The sequence below is a fragment of the Ranitomeya variabilis genome, chromosome 3, assembly GCF_051348905.1.
Source record: "Ranitomeya variabilis isolate aRanVar5 chromosome 3, aRanVar5.hap1, whole genome shotgun sequence".
Classification (NCBI taxonomy): domain Eukaryota; kingdom Metazoa; phylum Chordata; class Amphibia; order Anura; family Dendrobatidae; genus Ranitomeya; species Ranitomeya variabilis.
Window position 1 is genome coordinate 657,068,819 of NC_135234.1, and position 21,204 is coordinate 657,090,022.

General features: G+C 45.7%; 1 protein-coding gene across 1 annotated transcript in view; it reads right to left on the reverse strand.

Moving 5' to 3' along the window:
• METTL1 (methyltransferase 1, tRNA methylguanosine) overlaps window positions 1–20,944 on the reverse strand; it is a 74,823-nt gene extending 53,879 nt beyond the window's left edge. Inside the window, exon 1 of the mRNA XM_077297790.1 lies at window positions 20,934–20,944. The gene's annotated coding sequence lies outside the window, so the exon portion shown is untranslated. The remainder of the gene's footprint in view (window positions 1–20,933) is intronic.
• Between the last annotated feature and the right edge of the window lie 260 nt (window positions 20,945–21,204).

Sequence of the window (21,204 nt, forward strand, 5' to 3'; positions counted from 1 at the left end):
TCCAATTCTCCCTCCACCAGCACCGGAGCAGGAGGCTCGACCGAAGGAACAACAGGCACCTCATACCTCCGCAACAACGACCGATGGAACACATTATGAATAGCGAACGATGCTGGGAGATCCAAACGGAAAGATACAGGGTTAAGAATCTCCGAGATCCTATAAGGACCGATGAACCGAGGCTTGAACTTAGGAGAAGAGACCTTCATAGGGACAAAACGAGAAGACAACCACACCAAGTCCCCAACAAGAAGTCGGGGACCCACGCGGCGACGGCGATTAGCAAACTGCTGAGTCTTCTCCTGAGACAACTTCAAATTGTCCACCACCTGATTCCAAATGTGATGTAGCCTGTCCACCACCACGTCCACTCCAGGACAATCCGAAGACTCCACCTGACCAGAGGAAAAACGAGGATGAAACCCCGAATTACAAAAAAAAGGAGAGACCAACGTGGCCGAACTAGCCCGATTATTAAGAGCAAATTCGGCCAGTGGCAAAAAAGCAACCCAGTCATCCTAATCAGCAGAAACAAAACACCTCAAATAAGTTTCCAAGGTCTGATTAGTTCGCTCCGTCTGGCCATTCGTCTGAGGATGGAATGCAGACGAGAAAGACAAATCAATGCCCATCTTGGCACAAAACGTCCGCCAAAATCTAGACACAAACTGGGATCCCCTGTCAGAAACGATATTCTCCGGAATCCCATGCAAACGAACCACGTTCTGAAAAAACAAAGGAACCAACTCAGAGGAGGAGGGCAACTTAGGCAAGGGCACCAAATGAACCATCTTAGAAAAGCGGTCACACACAACCCAGATAACGGACATTTTCTGTGAAACCGGGAGATCAGAAATAAAATCCATGGAAATGTGCGTCCAAGGCCTCTTCGGGATGGGCAAGGATAACAACAACCCACTAGCCCGTGAACAGCAAGGCTTAGCTCGAGCACACACTTCACAAGACTGCACAAAGGTACGCACATCCCTAGACAAGGAAGGCCACCAAAAAGACCTGGCCACCAAGTCTCTTGTACCAAATATTCCAGGATGACCAGCCAACACAGAAGAATGGACCTCGGAGATGACTCTACTGGTCCAATCATCCGGAACAAACAGTCTTTCTGGTGGACATCGATCCGGTTTATCCACCTGAAACTCCTGCAATGCGCGTCGCAAGTCTGGGGATACGGCGGACAATATTACCCCATCCCTAAGGATACCAGCAGGCCCAGTGTCTCCAGGAGAGTCAGGCACAAAACTCCTGGAAAGAGCATCTGCCTTCACATTCTTTGAACCTGGCAGGTATGAAACCACGAAATTGAAACGAGAAAAAAATAACGACCAACGAGCCTGTCTAGGATTCAAACGCCTGGCAGACTCAAGGTAAATGAGATTCTTGTGATCAGTCAAGACCACCACGCGATGTTTAGCACCCTCAAGCCAATGACGCCACTCCTCAAATGCCCACTTCATGGCCAAAAGCTCCCGATTACCCACATCATAATTGCGCTCGGCGGGCGAGAATTTTCTAGAGAAGAAAGCACATGGCTTCATCACCGAGCCATTAGAACTTCTCTGTGACAAAACCGCCCCCGCTCCAATCTCGGAAGCATCTACCTCCACCTGGAAAGGAAGTGAAACATCTGGTTGACACAACACAGGAGCAGAAGAAAACCGGCGCTTAAGTTCCCGAAAGGCCTCCACGGCCGCAGGAGACCAATCAGCAACATCAGCACCCTTTTTAGTCAAATCAGTCAAAGGTTTAACAATACTGGAAAAATTAGCAATGAACCGACGATAAAAATTAGCAAACCCCAAGAACTTCTGAAGGCTCTTAACAGATGTAGGTTGTGTCCAGTCACAAATAGCCTGAACCTTAACGGGATCCATCTCAATAGTAGAAGGAGAAAAAATGTACCCCAAAAAAGAAATCTTCTGGACTCCGAAGAGACACTTTGAGCCCTTCACAAACAGAGAATTGGCCCGCAAAACCTGAAACACCTTCCTGACCTGTAGAACATGAGACTCCCAGTCATCAGAAAACACCAAAATATCATCCAAATACACAATCATAAACTTATCCAGATATTCACGGAAAATATTGTGCATAAAGGACTGAAAGACTGACGGAGCATTGGAGAGTCCAAAAGGCATTACCAAATACTCAAAATGGCCCTCAGGCGTATTAAATGCGGTTTTCCACTCATCACCCTGTTTTATCCGCACCAGATTATACGCACCACAAAGATCTATTTTAGTGAACCACCTAGCCCCCTTAATGCGAGCAAACAAATCAGTAAATAATGGCAATGGATACTGGTATTTGACTGTAATCTTATTCAGAAGGCGATAATCTATACAAGGCCTCAGGGAACCATCTTTTTTTGCCACGAAAAAAAAACCTGCTCCCAGAGGGGACGAAGATGGACGAATATGTCCCTTTTCCAAGGACTCCTTAATATAATTCCGCATAGCAGTATGCTCTGGCAGTGACAGATTAAATAAACGACCCTTAGGGAACTTACTGCCAGGAATCAACTCTATAGCACAGTCACACTCTCTATGGGGAGGGAGCGAATTGAGCTTAGGCTCCTCAAAAACATCCCTATAATCCGACAAAAACGCAGGGATCTCCGAAGGAGTAGATGAAGCTATAGAAATCGGAGGTGCATCATCATGAACCCCGTGACATCCCCAGCTTAGCACAGACATTGTTTTCCAGTCCAGGACAGGATTATGAGTTTGTAACCATGGCAGACCAAGCACTAGTACATCATGTAAATTATACAGTACAAGGAAGCGAATCACCTCCTGATGAACGGGAGTCATGCGCATGGTCACTTGTGTCCAATACTGCGGTTTATTCATAGCCAATGGTGTAGAATCAATTCCTTTCAGAGGAATAGGAACTTCCAGAGGCTCTAGACTAAAACCGCAGCGTTTAGCAAATGACCAATCCATAAGACTCAGGGCAGCGCCTGAATCCACATAGGCATCGACGGAAATGGAAGACAGTGAAAAAATCAGAGTCACAGACAAAATGAACTTAGACTGCAGAGTATCAATGGCAAAAGATTTATCAACCCTTTTTGTGCGTTTAGAGCATGCTGATATAACATGAGCTGAATCACCACAATAAAAACACAAACCATTTTTCCGCCTATAATTTTGCCGTTCACTTCTGGACTGAATTCTATCACACTGCATAGTCTCAGGTGCCTGTTCAGAAGACACCGCCAACTGGTGCACGGGTTTGCGCTCCCGTAAACGCCGATCAATCTGAATGGCCATAGCCATAGACTCATTCAGACCTGTAGGCGCAGGGAACCCCACCATAATATCCTTAATGGCCTCAGAAAGACCATTTCTGAAGTTTGCAGCCAGGGCGCACTCATTCCACTGAGTAAGCACCGACCATTTCCAAAATTTCTGACAATATATTTCTGCTTCATCATGCCCCTGAGAGAGGGCCAATAAAGCCTTTTCAGCCTGAATCTCTAGGTTAGGTTCCTCATAGAGCAATCCCAATGCCAGAAAAAACGCATCCACACTGAGCAATGCAGGATCCCCTGGTGCCAATGCAAATGCCCAATTCTGAGGGTCGCCCCGTAGGAACGATATAACAATCTTGACCTGTTGAGCAGGGTCTCCAGAGGAGCGAGATTTCAAAGAGAGAAACAATTTACAATTGTTCCTGAAATTCAGGAAGGTAGATCTATCTCCAGAAAAAAACTCTGGAATAGGAATTCTAGGTTCAGACATGGGAGTGTGAACAACGAAATCCTGTATGTTTTGAACCTTTGCCGCGAGATTACTCAGGCTGGAAGCCAAACTCTGGACATCCATGATAAACAGCTAAGATCAGAGCCATTCAAGGGTTAAGAGGAGGTAAGAAGCAGCTAGACAGCAATTAAGGGCTAGGCAGCAAAACTCTGAAGGAAAAAAAAAAAAAAAAATTTTCCTTGAACACTTCTTCTCCTCCTGCTTCAGCCCAAACAATTAACACTTTGTGGGCCGGCTATACTGTCATGAATCCCCAATGGCTAGGGATAGCACAGGATAAGCAAAGTATAATAAATATCGGACGAGCTCTAGGGTGATGGAACCTGGGCTGACCGCTGCCCTACGCCTGACAAACGCAACTAGAGATAGCCAGGGAGCGTGCCTACGTTGGTTCTAGACGCCACGCACCAGCCTAAGAGGTAACTAGTACTGCAGAGAAAACAAAGACCTCACTTGCCTCCAGAGGAATTAACCCCAAAGATATAGTTGCCCCCACATGTATTGACGGTGAAATGAGAGGAAGGCACATACATAGAGATGATGTATATAGCTTTAGCAAATAGAGGCCCGCTGAAAACTAGAAAGCAGAATGACACAAAAGGGGACTGAGCGGTCAGCAAAAAACCCTAATCAAAAAAACCATCCTGAGATTACAAGAACCCATGTGCCAACTCATGGCACATGGGGAGAACCTCAGTCCACTAGAGCAACCAGCTAACAAAGAGACATTCTAAGCAAGCTGGACAAAGAAACCAAACAACTGAAAATCAGCACTTAGCTTATCCTGAAAGATCTGGGAGCAGGTAGGCAGGAACCAAACAGAGCACATCTGAACACATTGATAGCCGGCAAGGGAAATGACAGAGAGGCCAGGTAAAATAGGAAACACCCAGCCTCTGATGGACAGATGGAAAACAAAGGCCGCAACCCACCAAAGTCACCCAGTACCAGCAGTAACCACCAGAGGGAGCCCGCAAACAGAATCCACAACATCCTTGCCAGTTGTCCATGGTTGTTGGGAGGTTTTGGTCCTGGTTTGGTTCCATCTGCCTTCTGCCAAATCAGCAAAGAAGTGTCTGGTTTTGTTTCTGTGGCACACATGCTGTGTGCTTAATAATTCTGTGCTATTCAGTGTTTTTTTGTCCAGCTTAGATTGTCAGTATTTTCTCAGTCTTGTTGGATTCTCTGGAGTGGCAGATATACATTCCATGTCTTTAGTTAGATTGTGAAACTTTTTGTATTATCTGCTGTGGATATTTTTGGAAGGGTTTTAATACTGACCGCTTAGTATTCTGTCCTATCTTTCCCTATTTAGCTAGAGTGGCCTCTTTTGCTGAATCCTGTTTTCTGCCTGCGTGTGTCTTTCCTCTCCTACTCACAGTCAATATTCGTGGGGGGCTGCCTATCCTTTGGGGATCTGCTCTGAGGCAAGGTAGTATTCCTATTTCCATCTATAGGGGTATTTAGTCCTCCGGCTGTGTCGAGGTGTCTAGGGTTTGTTAGGCACACCCCACGGCTACTTCTAGTTGCGGTGTTAGTTTAGGTTTTGCGGTCAGTACAGTTTCCACCTACTCCAGAGAAAGTTCATGCAGCTCCAAAGTCAGCGGATCATAACAATCCTGTATGCATGGCTCATCTCCCCCTCCCATCCTGTATGCATGGCTCATCTCCCCCTCCCCTCCTGAATGCATGTCTCATCTCCCCCTCCCATCCTGTATGCATGGCTCATCTCACCCCCCCTCCCATCCTGTATGCATGGCTCATCTCACCCCCCCATTCTGTATGCATGGCTCATCTCACCCCCCTCCCATCCTGTATGCATGGTTCATTTCCCTCTCCCATCCTGTATGCATGTCTCATCTCACCACCCCTCCCATCCTGTATGCATGGCTCATCTCACCCCTCCCATCCTGTATGCATGGCTCATCTCCCCCTCCCCTTCTGTATACATGGCTCATCTCCCCCTCCCATCCTGTATGCATGGCTCATCTCCCCCTCTCATCCTGTATGCATGGCTCATCTCCCTCCTCCCATCTTGTATGCATGGCTCATCTCCCCCTCCCATCCTGTATGCATGGCTCATCTCAACCCCCCTCCCATCCTGCATGCATGGCTCATCTCCCCCTCTCATCCTGTATGCATGGCTCATCTCCCACCTCCCATCTTGTATGCATGGCTCATCTCCCCCTCCCATACTGTATGCATGGCTCATCTCAACCCCCTCCCATCCTGCATGCATGGCTCATCTCCCCCTCCTGTATGCATGGCTCATCTCACCCCCCCTCCCATCCTGTATGCATGGCTCATCTCACCCCCCATTCTGTATGCATGGCTCATCTCACCCCCCTCCCATCCTGTATGCATGGTTCATTTCCCCCTCCCATCCTACAGGATGCATGTCTCATCTCACCACCCCTCCCATCCTGCATGCATGGCTCATCTCACCCCCCTCCCATCCTGTATGCATGGCTCATCTCCCCCTCCCCCTCCCATCCTGTATGCATGGCTCATCTCACCCCTCCCATCCTGTATGCATGGCTCATCTCCCCCTCCCCTCCTGTATGCATGGCTCATCTCCCCCTCCCATCCTGTATGCATGGCTCATCTCCCCCTCCCATCCTGTATGCATGGCTCATCTCACCCCTCCCATCCTGTATGCATGGCTCATCTCCCCCTCCCCTCCTGTATGCATGGCTCATCTCCCCCTCCCATCCTGTATGCATTGCTCATCTCACCCCCCTCCCCTCCTGTATGCATGGCTCATCTCCCCCTCCCATCCTGTATGCATGGCTCATCTCCCCCCTCTCATCTTGTATGCATGGCTCATCTCCCCCTCCCATCCTGTATGCATGGCTCATCTCACCCCCCCATCCTGTATGCATGGCTCATCTCACCCCCCTTTCCATCCTGTATGCATGGCTCGGCTCCCCACTCCCATCTTGCATGGCTCGGCTCCCCGTCCTCCTTCATCCTCCCCCCCGTCCTCCCTGGCTGTCTGTCATGAATCCCCAATGGCTAGGGATAGCACAGGATAAGCAAAGTATAATAAATATCGGACGAGCTCTAGGGTGATGGAACCTGGGCTGACCGCTGCCCTACGCCTGACAAACGCAACTAGAGATAGCCAGGGAGCGTGCCTACGTTGGTTCTAGACGCCACGCACCAGCCTAAGAGCTAACTAGTACTGCAGAGAAAACAAAGACCTCACTTGCCTCCAGAGGAATTAACCCCAAAGATATAGTTGCCCCCCACATGTATTGACGGTGAAATGAGAGGAAGGCACATACATAGAGATGATGTATATAGCTTTAGCAAATAGAGGCCCGCTGAAAACTAGAAAGCAGAATGACACAAAAGGGGACTGAGCGGTCAGCAAAAAACCCTAATCAAAAAAACCATCCTGAGATTACAAGAACCCATGTGCCAACTCATGGCACATGGGGAGAACCTCAGTCCACTAGAGCAACCAGCTAACAAAGAGACATTCTAAGCAAGCTGGACAAAAAACCAAACAACTGAAAATCAGCACTTAGCTTATCCTGAAAGATCTGGGAGCAGGTAGGCAGGAACCAAACAGAGCACATCTGAACACATTGATAGCCGGCAAGGGAAATGACAGAGAGGCCAGGTAAAATAGGAAACACTCAGCCTCTGATGGACAGATGGAAAACAAAGGCCGCAACCCACCAAAGTCACCCAGTACCAGCAGTAACCACCAGAGGGAGCCCGCAAACAGAATCCACAACAGTACCCCCCCCTTGAGGAGGAGTCACCGAACTCTCACGAGAACCCCCAGGGCGATCAGGGTGAGCTCTATGGAAGGCGCGGACCAAATCAGTCGCATGAACATCGGAGGCGACCACCCAGGAATTGTCCTCCTGACCATAACCCTTCCACTTAACCAAATACTGGAGTTTGCGTCTGGAAACACGAGAATCCAAGATCTTTTCAACAACATACTCCAATTCTCCCTCCACCAGCACCGGAGCAGGAGGCTCGACCGAAGGAACAACAGGCACCTCATACCTCCGCAACAACGACCGATGGAACACATTATGAATAGCGAACGATGCTGGGAGATCCAAACGGAAAGATACAGGGTTAAGAATCTCCGAGATCCTATAAGGACCGATGAACCGAGGCTTGAACTTAGGAGAAGAGACCTTCATAGGGACAAAACGAGAAGACAACCACACCAAGTCCCCAACAAGAAGTCGGGGACCCACGCGGCGACGGCGATTAGCAAACTGCTGAGTCTTCTCCTGAGACAACTTCAAATTGTCCACCACCTGATTCCAAATGTGATGTAGCCTGTCCACCACCACGTCCACTCCAGGACAATCCGAAGACTCCACCTGACCAGAGGAAAAACGAGGATGAAACCCCGAATTACAAAAAAAAGGAGAGACCAACGTGGCCGAACTAGCCCGATTATTAAGAGCAAATTCGGCCAGTGGCAAAAAAGCAACCCAGTCATCCTGATCAGCAGAAACAAAACACCTCAAATAAGTTTCCAAGGTCTGATTAGTTCGCTCCGTCTGGCCATTCGTCTGAGGATGGAATGCAGACGAGAAAGACAAATCAATGCCCATCTTGGCACAAAACGTCCGCCAAAATCTAGACACAAACTGGGATCCCCTGTCAGAAACGATATTCTCCGGAATCCCATGCAAACGAACCACGTTCTGAAAAAACAAAGGAACCAACTCAGAGGAGGAGGGCAACTTAGGCAAGGGCACCAAATGAACCATCTTAGAAAAGCGGTCACACACAACCCAGATAACGGACATTTTCTGTGAAACCGGGAGATCAGAAATAAAATCCATGGAAATGTGCGTCCAAGGCCTCTTCGGGATGGGCAAGGATAACAACAACCCACTAGCCCGTGAACAGCAAGGCTTAGCTCGAGCACACACTTCACAAGACTGCACAAAGGTACGCACATCCCTAGACAAGGAAGGCCACCAAAAAGACCTGGCCACCAAGTCTCTTGTACCAAATATTCCAGGATGACCAGCCAACACAGAAGAATGGACCTCGGAGATGACTCTACTGGTCCAATCATCCGGAACAAACAGTCTTTCTGGTGGACATCGATCCGGTTTATCCACCTGAAACTCCTGCAATGCGCGTCGCAAGTCTGGGGATACGGCGGACAATATTACTCCATCCCTAAGGATACCAGCAGGCCCAGTGTCTCCAGGAGAGTCAGGCACAAAACTCCTGGAAAGAGCATCTGCCTTCACATTCTTTGAACCTGGCAGGTATGAAACCACGAAATTGAAACGAGAAAAAAAAATAACGACCAACGAGCCTGTCTAGGATTCAAACGCCTGGCAGACTCAAGGTAAATGAGATTCTTGTGATCAGTCAAGACCACCACGCGATGTTTAGCACCCTCAAGCCAATGACGCCACTCCTCAAATGCCCACTTCATGGCCAAAAGCTCCCGATTACCCACATCATAATTGCGCTCGGCGGGCGAGAATTTTCTAGAGAAGAAAGCACATGGCTTCATCACCGAGCCATTAGAACTTCTCTGTGACAAAACCGCCCCCGCTCCAATCTCGGAAGCATCAACCTCCACCTGGAAAGGAAGTGAAACATCTGGTTGACACAACACAGGAGCAGAAGAAAACCGGCGCTCAAGTTCCCGAAAGGCCTCCACGGCCGCAGGAGACCAATCAGCAACATCAGCACCCTTTTTAGTCAAATCAGTCAAAGGTTTAACAACACTGGAAAAATTAGCAATGAACCGACGATAAAAATTAGCAAACCCCAAGAACTTCTGAAGGCTCTTAACAGATGTAGGTTGTGTCCAGTCACAAATAGCCTGAACCTTAACGGGATCCATCTCAATAGTAGAAGGAGAAAAAATGTACCCCAAAAAAGAAATCTTCTGGACTCCGAAGAGACACTTTGAGCCCTTCACAAACAGAGAATTGGCCCGCAAAACCTGAAACACCTTCCTGACCTGTAGAACATGAGACTCCCAGTCATCAGAAAACACCAAAATATCATCCAAATACACAATCATAAACTTATCCAGATATTCACGGAAAATATTGTGCATAAAGGACTGAAAGACTGACGGAGCATTGGAGAGTCCAAAAGGCATTACCAAATACTCAAAATGGCCCTCAGGCGTATTAAATGCGGTTTTCCACTCATCACCCTGTTTTATCCGCACCAGATTATACGCACCACGAAGATCTATTTTAGTGAACCACCTAGCCCCCTTAATGCGAGCAAACAAATCAGTAAATAATGGCAATGGATACTGGTATTTGACTGTAATCTTATTCAGAAGGCGATAATCTATACAAGGCCTCAGGGAACCATCTTTTTTTGCCACGAAAAAAAAACCTGCTCCCAGAGGGGACGAAGATGGACGAATATGTCCCTTTTCCAAGGACTCCTTAATATAATTCCGCATAGCAGTATGCTCTGGCAGTGACAGATTAAATAAACGACCCTTAGGGAACTTACTGCCAGGAATCAACTCTATAGCACAGTCACACTCTCTATGGGGAGGGAGCGAATTGAGCTTAGGCTCCTCAAAAACATCCCTATAATCCGACAAAAACGCAGGGATCTCCGAAGGAGTAGATGAAGCTATAGAAATCGGAGGTGCATCATCATGAACCCCGTGACATCCCCAGCTTAGCACAGACATTGTTTTCCAGTCCAGGACAGGATTATGAGTTTGTAACCATGGCAGACCAAGCACTAGTACATCATGTAAATTATACAGTACAAGGAAGCGAATCACCTCCTGATGAACGGGAGTCATGCGCATGGTCACTTGTGTCCAATACTGCGGTTTATTCATAGCCAATGGTGTAGAATCAATTCCTTTCAGAGGAATAGGAACTTCCAGAGGCTCTAGACTAAAACCGCAGCGTTTAGCAAATGACCAATCCATAAGACTCAGGGCAGCGCCTGAATCCACATAGGCATCGACGGAAATGGAAGACAGTGAAAAAATCAGAGTCACAGACAAAATGAACTTAGACTGCAGAGTATCAATGGCAAAAGATTTATCAACCCTTTTTGTGCGTTTAGAGCATGCTGATATAACATGAGCTGAATCACCACAATAAAAACACAAACCATTTTTCCGCCTATAATTTTGCCGTTCACTTCTGGACTGAATTCTATCACATTGCATAGTCTCAGGTGCCTGTTCAGAAGACACCGCCAACTGGTGCACGGGTTTGCGCTCCCGTAAACGCCGATCAATCTGAATGGCCATAGCCATAGACTCATTCAGACCTGTAGGCGCAGGGAACCCCACCATAATATCCTTAATGGCCTCAGAAAGACCATTTCTGAAGTTTGCAGCCAGGGCGCACTCATTCCACTGAGTAAACACCGACCATTTCCGAAATTTCTGACAATATATTTCCGCTTCATCATGCCCCTGAGAGAGGGCCAATAAAGCCTTTTCAGCCTGAATCTCTAGGTTAGGTTCCTCATAGAGCAATCCCAATGCCAGAAAAAACGCATCCACACTGAGCAATGCAGGATCCCCTGGTGCCAATGCAAATGCCCAATTCTGAGGGTCGCCCCGTAGGAACGATATAACAATCTTGACCTGTTGAGCAGGGTCTCCAGAGGAGCGAGATTTCAAAGAGAGAAACAATTTACAATTGTTCCTGAAATTCAGGAAGGTAGATCTATCTCCAGAAAAAAACTCTGGAATAGGAATTCTAGGTTCAGACATGGGAGTGTGAACAACGAAATCCTGTATGTTTTGAACCTTTGCCGCGAGATTACTCAGGCTGGAAGCCAAACTCTGGACATCCATGATAAACAGCTAAGATCAGAGCCATTCAAGGGTTAAGAGGAGGTAAGAAGCAGCTAGACAGCAATTAAGGGCTAGGCAGCAAAACTCTGAAGGGAAAAAAAAAAAAAAAAATTTCCTTGAACACTTCTTCTCCTCCTGCTTCAGCCCAAACAATTAACACTTTGTGGGCCGGCTATACTGTCATGAATCCCCAATGGCTAGGGATAGCACAGGATAAGCAAAGTATAATAAATATCGGACGGGCTCTAGGGTGATGGAACCTGGGCTGACCGCTGCCCTACGCCTGACAAGCGCAACTAGAGATAGCCAGGGAGCGTGCCTACGTTGGTTCTAGACGCCACGCACCAGCCTAAGAGCTAACTAGTACTGCAGAGAAAACAAAGACCTCACTTGCCTCCAGAGGAATTAACCCCAAAGATATAGTTGCCCCCCACATGTATTGACGGTGAAATGAGAGGAAGGCACATACATAGAGATGATGTATATAGCTTTAGCAAATAGAGGCCCGCTGAAAACTAGAAAGCAGAATGACACAAAAGGGGACTGAGCGGTCAGCAAAAAACCCTAATCAAAAAAACCATCCTGAGATTACAAGAACCCATGTGCCAACTCATGGCACATGGGGAGAACCTCAGTCCACTAGAGCAACCAGCTAACAAAGAGACATTCTAAGCAAGCTGGACAAAAAACCAAACAACTGAAAATCAGCACTTAGCTTATCCTGAAAGATCTGGGAGCAGGTAGGCAGGAACCAAACAGAGCACATCTGAACACATTGATAGCCGGCAAGGGAAATGACAGAGAGGCCAGGTAAAATAGGAAACACCCAGCCTCTGATGGACAGATGGAAACCAAAGGCCGCAACCCACCAAAGTCACCCAGTACCAGCAGTAACCACCAGAGGGAGCCCGCAAACAGAATCCACAACAGCTGTCATACTCACCATTCCAATACTGCGCCAAACATCCTTCCATCTCTGTCCTGGCGCAGCACCTTCTTCCTGCGTGAGCTGTCATGTGTTACCGCTCATTAAGGTCATGAATATGCGTCCATATTCATCACCTTAATGAGCGGTACCACGTGACCTCTTACACAGGACGAGCTGCCGGCGCTGAGACCAGGCATCACTGGAGTAGGGTGAGTATGACGTCTTCAAGGAGGCAGGTGGGCGGATGGCCGGGGGTGCGGTCGGTCGGGAGGTGACCCCGGACTTTAATTAAAAAAAAAAACAGAAAAAACTTGCCACCCCCCCCCCCCGCATTGTCCCGCCCTAGGCACGTGCCTAGTGGCAAATACGGCCCTGGCAGCAGGCCTTCATGGTAAAATAGCTGCTAGGAAACCACAGGCAACAAGCAGAAGAGACTTGTTTGGGCTAAAGAACACAAGGAATGGACATTAGACCAGTGGAAATCTGTGCTTTTGGTCTGATGAGTCCAAATTTGAGATATTTGGTTCCAACCACCTTGTCTTTGTGCGACTCAGAAAAGGTGAACGGATGGACTCTACATACCTGGTTCCCACCGTGAAGCATGGAGGAGGAGGTGTGATGGTGTGGGGATGCTTTGCTGGTGACACTGTTGGGGATTTATATAAAATTGAAGGCATACTGAACCAGCATGGCTACCACAGCATCTTGCAGTGGCATGCTATTCCATCCAGTTTGCGTTTAGTTGGACCATCATTTATTTTTCAACAGGACAATGACCCCAAACACACCTCCAGGCTGTGTAAGGGCTATTTGACCAAGAAGGAGAGTGATGGGGTGCTACGCCAGATGACCTGGCCTCCACAGTCACCAGACCTGAACCCAATCGAGATGGTTTGGGGTGAGCTGGACCGCAGAGTAAAGGCAAAAGGGCAAACAAGTGCTAAGCATCTCTGGGAACTCCTTCAAGATTGTTGGAAGACCATTCCCGGTGACTACCTCTTGAAGCTCATGAAGAGAATGCCAAGAGTGTGCAAAGCAGTCATCAAAGCAAAAGGTGGCTACTTTGAAGAACCTAGAATATAAGACATAATTTCAGTTGTTTCATACTTTTTTGTTAAGTATATAATTCCACATGTGTTGTTTCATAGTTTTGATGCCTTCAGCGTGAATGTACAATTTTCATAGTCATGAAAATACAGAAAAATCTTTAAATGAGAAGGTGTGTCCAAACTTTAGGTCTGTACTGTAAATATGTATATATAAATATATATATATATATATATATATATAGCGAGAGAGAGAGAGAGAGAGAGAGAGAGAGAGAGAGTTAAAAAAGGAAAGCAGCACAAATGACTGAAAAAAAAATGGTGAACTTTATTGCCTGAACGGCGTGGCGACGTTTCGGATGTAGTATCCTTTCTCAAGCAGTGAGCATATGTGTGAAACAGATTTTTATATGAAACACATAGACATCTCAAAAAAAGCTCATTAATTGCAATAATATAAAAATAGATCCAAGAAACATAAAATAGCAATCAATGCAAATGTGCATCTGTGCAAATTGTAACACCCTTTTAAAATTCACTATTAATAAATATAATCCATTGTGCATTTGTGTAATAGTGGTTAAAATTGGCTAAATAATCAATTAAAACTAAAGTACACTCAGGTGCCCCTATCCCATGAATCATAATTACAGCGAACTTACACATAACTTTTCACCATGCACAACGCGATCTCCGGCGTTCACATGCACTCACTGCGCATGTCAATGACATCACAGTCAGAGACCCACAATGCTTACAGCTGCAGTTGCGAAAAATCGCTTAGGAGATCGCTGTGCCATATTGAGTAAGGGAAAACCTGCCCAGAAGATGACAGACCTCTACACTACAATATTCTATATACAATTATATTAAATTAAAAATAATATACCGAACTCTGCACCCCTGAGTCTCATTATAAAAAAGAAGAACTTAAAACTAGCATTTACATAGTAAGCAGCATATAGCTAGGTCACAAAAGCAAATAAAATGCTTTTCTTACAGAAAGGGCTAGATGTGCCGCTGAATTTAAAGGGCCAGGACATAAGCCCAAAAACATGTCACTAGGTCTAGGATACCCTCCCCAGTCAAGTGGGGCATCCCATTCCTAAATACGGACAAAGAGACCTTTGGGGGCGGCTAACCCTCCGCATTTCTCCAGTCCATAATGTGTGACACAAAATGACCCAAACCATTGACTACATCAGAGGTGTCAAACTGCATTCCTCGAGGGCCGCCAACAGGTCATGTTTTCAGGATTTCCTTGTATTGCACAGGTGATAATTTAATCACCTGCACAGAATGATTCCAGCACCTTGTGGAATGCTAAGGAAATCCTGAAAACATGACCTGTTGGCGGCCCTCGAGGAATGCAGTTTGACACCTCTGGGCTACATCATACACATCCCTTTAAAGACAAACACAAGACCTAGTTGCTTCCAATGCTAATTATTATTTTTTTATTTTATTATTTTATTTTACATAGTTATTCAATGAATCAGATGATGCAAAGATCGGTGGATACAATAAATTTAAAACATAAATAAAGGTGAATCATCTGGTGGGCACGACCAAACAAAAAATTTAAAGATATTTGTTTCATAGGGTGGGACACCTGAGAAGAAAAAAAGAAATACATTATTTTATTATTCATCCTTTTGTTCAAAGGACAACATAAAAAAGACAAATCACCATATTTTACATAATTGGATTTAACTTGAAATCCACATTAAGGCCATAAGGTTTTAAGGTATTTAGCTTCATTATCCATTCCAATTCCGTCCTCTTAAGCAACCGTACATGATCTCCCCCTCGCCTTTGAACAGGTATCATATCTATAATGCGGAAACGTAGTTGTTTTATAGAATAAAAGAGCAATTTACATTTTACTCAAAAATATACCTATAAAGCGAAAAATTAGACAAACTTAAGATTTTGCAGTGGTCTCTTAATTGTTGCCAGAGCTGTATAGCAGCTTACAGTGGTCAGTAAACCAAGGGTGGTTCCCACATTTGCCAGGATCTACCAAGTTAAAGCTAATATTTGCAGGCTATCCATGTATTAGTGACATAAAGGGTGAGTGACAACAGGAAGTGTCAAAGCATATCGGTTGTGCTGTCAAGCCTCATCTGGTCAGGAGGGTGAGGTATGTAGAGAGCCCTATTATGCCCTATGGACACTAAAGGCCCTAACCACCACCCCCCCCCCCCACAAAAAAAACCTCCCTCCCTGACAAGGGCAGTCCACATCTGTCCTTGTGTAGACAGGCCCCACAATTGCCCTTCGTCCCCCCCCCAACGAGTTTCTTACTTGTAGGATCATCAGGGAGTAGTATTGCATGCTCATGGATGGATCTGGCAGAAAGAAAGCCGATATAATTTTAAAGCTAAGCTGTCATAAAATTAATGCTCCCCAAGTCACGGGCAACATGAATCAGAGTCTGGTTGAAATATTGCAGCTTAGGTACTTTTTACTCTGAAACACCGCAGAGAATGTGGTGGGACATAAACTAAAAAGTCACCTCTATCTCTACAGCAAAAATTGCTATTCTTAATGGACGAACGTTCTGTAAGCAAATTAATTGTAATACAACAGAAAATTCAAATAATATAAAATATTGCTAGATATCTAATAAGTTTTTACTTAGATCCCGTGAAGTAAAAGCAGACTGTTCTTTTCATCAAATGTAGATGATTTATTATTTTTCGTAGTAATTATAACTTAATAATGGTCCCAATGTATAGTGGAACAGTTATAATCGATGTGAATATTTAACATGGTGTAGCATGATCTGAGTGGGTGTCCATGAAGCTTATGCAATCCTCTCATGTGGAATGTTCCCAAAGTCATTAGCCCACAAAAGACAAAGTCCCAAGTCTTTACATGGGCTGATTATTATCTGAAAGGAGCCATGGCACATGCTTGAAGCAAGCCGGCCGGCCGTTCAGCTTCACAGCCTCAATTTGTCTGCATCGGTTCAGTAAACCATGTAACAGTAGATTGACATTTGCCTCTTCACCCTTAAAAGTCCTAATCACTTGGCATACTTGTAACTGTCTGCATTTATTAACCAAGAGAAAAAAGCTTTAGCCAGCTCACCTTCGCTGGTTCCTGGAGTGGAGCACGGAAATGTGTCCTGACCAGACGTATGACAAGCAAAAGAAACAGAAGAGATAATCCAGCTCCGGTTAAAAGAATTTATTCATATCAAAAAAGTTTTGTTAAAAAAAATAACAATAGCGTCATGCGACAGAGTTCAAAGGATACTAAGGCATGTTACAGGAGAGAGGGTGTCCATTCGATGGAGGACAAGAAGCAAGAAGAGGAACTCTGGCACATTACGCTATGGTTATATTTTTTAACAAAACTTTTTTATATGAATAAATTAATTTTTTTTTAATCGGAGTTGGATTACATCTCCCATTTCTTCTGCATTTATTAATTATAGTGTCATATGCTAACTTTAAGGCCACATTCACACATTCAATATAAGTCAGTGTTTTATATCAGTATTTATAAGTAAAAACCAGGAGTAGGTGTAAAATACAGAAGTGGTGACGTGTTTCTATTATACTTTTTCTGTGTTCCTCTCCTGGTTTTGGCTTACAAATACCCAGGCAAAAAACTCACCAAATACTGAACGTGTGAACGTGGCCTTAAAATGCATTGGAGAGAGCTGCAATAGCAGACACAGGTAATATACAAACATGGCGCTATTTCTCAAACTCAAAAAACAAAAAACTAACCAGTAACTCCGAACAGGATAAAGCAAGTGTGAACAGGTGCGAGCTGCCATGAATGCATAAACTGCAAACAAGAGAACCCAGCAGCGCTCTGTAAGTGCTAAGATGTCTGCAAACATTGACTATACAAAATTTGAACGGCATTACTGCTATATAGAATATACCTAGAAAAATGAAGGTACTTAGTGCATACATTGGCCAATTCATGTGAGCCCATCAACCACGGCAAGGTGATCTTTCTTTGATGGGACCCTAAACCTAATATTTATAAAACATCCCTCTCTGCTGTTTCTCAAACTCAAGTAACCCCTTTAGGGAGCAGTCAGACGGCCGTATTACTCACACGAGAATAACATCGCAATACTCGAACTGGCCATTGGCTCTCCTGACATAAGAAATGCATTCTGTCACGCTCAGTACAGGAGAGCCGACGACCAGTCCGGGGATTGCAATGCGATTGTAGCGGACTAGAGGAAACTAGAGTGGACCCTCTGGACCGTGGGGAGACCTACCCCTGGGCGAGCGGCCTAAGGTGAGAAACGACCCCTATACAGGGACCGCAAGGAGCAAGCCCAGAGGTCACTTACCCACGGTGAAGATACCAGGAGGGACGGCTCCAGAAAGAAAGGCAAAAGGAGGCAGGATACTGGAGAAAGATTCAGGAAACCGTGAGAGAACCTGGAGGGCAGGGTAGCTGGAACAGAGCGACCGCTGAGGAAAAAAACAAAACAAAAACAATAGGTAAATAACAGGAACGGGTAACCAGGAACTGAGGGGTAAAGCAAGGAGGGCAGGAACGGAAGGAAAGGTTAGCACGGACAAAGAACGGAGTGCGAACGCTGAGCAGGGAAAACAACGGAGAGGGCCAAACGCAATAGCAGAAATGCTAAAACAATCAGGCACCAGGGAGCAGGAGAGCCTACCTCTTATAGTAGAGGCAGGAACGGGATTGGGTGAGAGAAGTGGTGACCTCATGACCTCAGGAAGAGGTAACAGTGAAGCTGAGCCTGCGTCCCTGAGGGAAGCTAGAGCGCCTGCGCAAAGAGAAGGTACCTGCCGAGGACCTGGATACCGGAAGTGCTAGGGAAGCACAGGAGCGCGCGGACCCAGAAATGGATTGCCGGGAACATGCAGCAGCAGAGAAGGAAGATCCGGCACTCACAGGAACAGGAGCAGGGCAGATGGAAGCAGGCGCCGGGACCGAACGATGAGACCGGCGGCGCAGGAGAGCGGTGTCAGTAACAGAGCGGTGAGAGCGGCGCCGCAGGAGAGCGGTGTCAGTAACAGCGATGAGAGCGGCGGCGCAGGAGAGCGGTGTCAGTAACAGAGCGGTGAGAGCGGCGCCGCAGGAGAGCGGCGTCTGTAACAGCGATCCTCACATGAGTAATACGGCTGTCTTACTGCGCCCTTACTATTAGCATTACAACATCTAACATGTTCCAGTGAAACGTGTATTCTGGTTGGTACGAGTTATTACCTATCGCCAGGATAGGTGATAACTCTTAGATCAGTGCAGGTCTGCCCTCTGGGCCACCCATGATCCTTAGAATAGGGCACTTTTATCCCAGTTAGATTGGGGCAGCAGGTTGCATGACTGGCTAATGTTTTCTCTGGCAGTCCAATACAGAATAAATGAAGCAGTGGTCAAGTATGTGCACTGCTGCTCCAGACTAGCATGAATAAAAGATTCCGATTTATCTATTAATGTCAGCCTCACTCAGTGCTTGGATGCCAACCAGTTATCTTATATCCAATAGATAGGTGAAAACGGTTTCCAACCATTCCTTCTTAGGTATTTTTTTCTTCATTTCTCCATATGGAAGAAAACCTATCTGAATAACTATTTATTCAAATCTCTTGATAGGGTCACCTGAGGAAGCAGGAAAAAAGATGTTCACTAATCACAAACTGGATCTTCAGGTGGTCTCATAAGTGACAGGTGTATGTTAGGAGTTAGTCATTAGTTCTACTATATATGCCAGATGGTGTATTTATTAAGAGTAACCATTGTTTTAATTTTTATTAATCAATAGTACACATGTACAAAATAAGAAACTATGTGATATATCTTATTAGAGAAATCTGCTTCTTTCATTCTCAATTCACAGGTAATATCTGTAGAATCTGTCCTCAGTAAATACAGACTGTCACGGCCAGAAGGGTCGGTCCAGCGGACGGCACAACAAACATCAACAACGGGATGGGAAAAGGGGGAGGAAGTCCCTGATAGTAAGGAACGAGGGATGGGGCACCTCCAAATGCAGCCTGTGCCTATCCCTAAGCTTCCCTAAGGTCCTATGCGGGTTCTTGCCCCCGCTGCCGTCACGTACCTCATCCCTAGCTGTCACCTCACTAAACCCTGGCTAGTGCACTTGCCGGCAAGGATGCTAGCCTCACCACTGCAGATAGTACAAACACAGGGGATAGTGACAAGCACAAGATGGACAAGGTATATAATCAAGCAACTTAGCTCCAGGCTCTGCTGCCAAGCTACAGACCGCATAGGATACGGAAGCAAGACCCAAAACTCCACAGAAGTAGCTGATTCAGCGCTGACACAGAGAGATGCAACTCTAAGGCTGGCATACATAGATAACTCTATTATTATTATTATTATTATTATTAAAGATTATTAACTCTATTACCAACAGTCAGCTGATGTGTCATGTGACTATTTAAAGGATAGTGGGAGTGGTCACCACCCACATCAGCTGGCCAGCAACACAGCAGCTGCTAGGGAGGAAACTGACATTAACCCCTGCTGGCCTGAAAGAAAAAATGCTACATTTAAATTATAGCTGAACCAGAGCTGCCACGAATCCAAACCTGAATCGTGACACAGACTTTCCTATTACTAAGTTTGAATATTGCATAACCAAGAGACAAAAAATAGGATCATAATGTCCTGGTAAGTTAGAGTAATCAAGATGTTTTCTGTAATTTGTTTGCTTCATAGGAGATACGCTACCTTCTCTTTAGGGATGTTCATGAATTTCCTCCAAGTTGTTCTGTGCAATGGAGATCAAACTAGATAGTAATTATGTTTGCCATTACCTTATATACAAGTGTGGCTTTGCAGTTGTTGCCAATCTATAGCTCCCATCATCTCATCCTGTCCAAGCATGATGGGAGTTGTAGTTTTGCAACAGCTGCAGGGCCATACGGCCGGAAATGCGCGCGCCGGTGCGTCAGCATGACAAACAGTGGTCTCCTTGATACCGTTGTTGATGCCGGATTGCTGTGAGCGCCACCGTGTGGTCGGCGCACATAGCAACTCAGCAATTCAGCTACATAAAAGCGATCTGAACATCACCTCTATGTAGCAGAGCCGATCAAGTTGTGGCACCTTCTAGCCTCCCATGGAGGCTATTGAAGCATGGCAATAGTAAAAAAAAGTTTTTAAAAATATGAAAAAAATTAAAAAAATATAAAAGTTCACCCCCTTCAAAATAAAACAATAAAAAAAAAAATCAAACCTACACATATTTGGTATCGCCGCGTTCAGAATCGCCTAATCAATCAATAAAAAAAAGAATTAAAGGGACTCTGTCACCTGAATTTGGAGGGAACAATTTTCAGCCACAGGGGCGGGGTTTTCGGGTGTTTGATTCACCCTTTCCTTACCCGCTCGCTGCATGCTGGCTGCAATATTGGATTGAAGTTCATTCTCTGTCCTCCGTAGTACATGCCTGCACAAGGCAATCTTGTCATCATGATTTAACCTGTCAAAATAAAGGTCCATATTAACACCGTTATACTAATTTAGTGGATACCTGTAGTAAAAAAATCCGTAGCCTGGTTCTTGTTTAATTTACTTTAGAAGTTTTGGTGCAATAGCCTCTTCGTGCATCGAGGTGGGACTGTGGGTAGGGTCCTTGGCTCTGTCTTTGCAGCT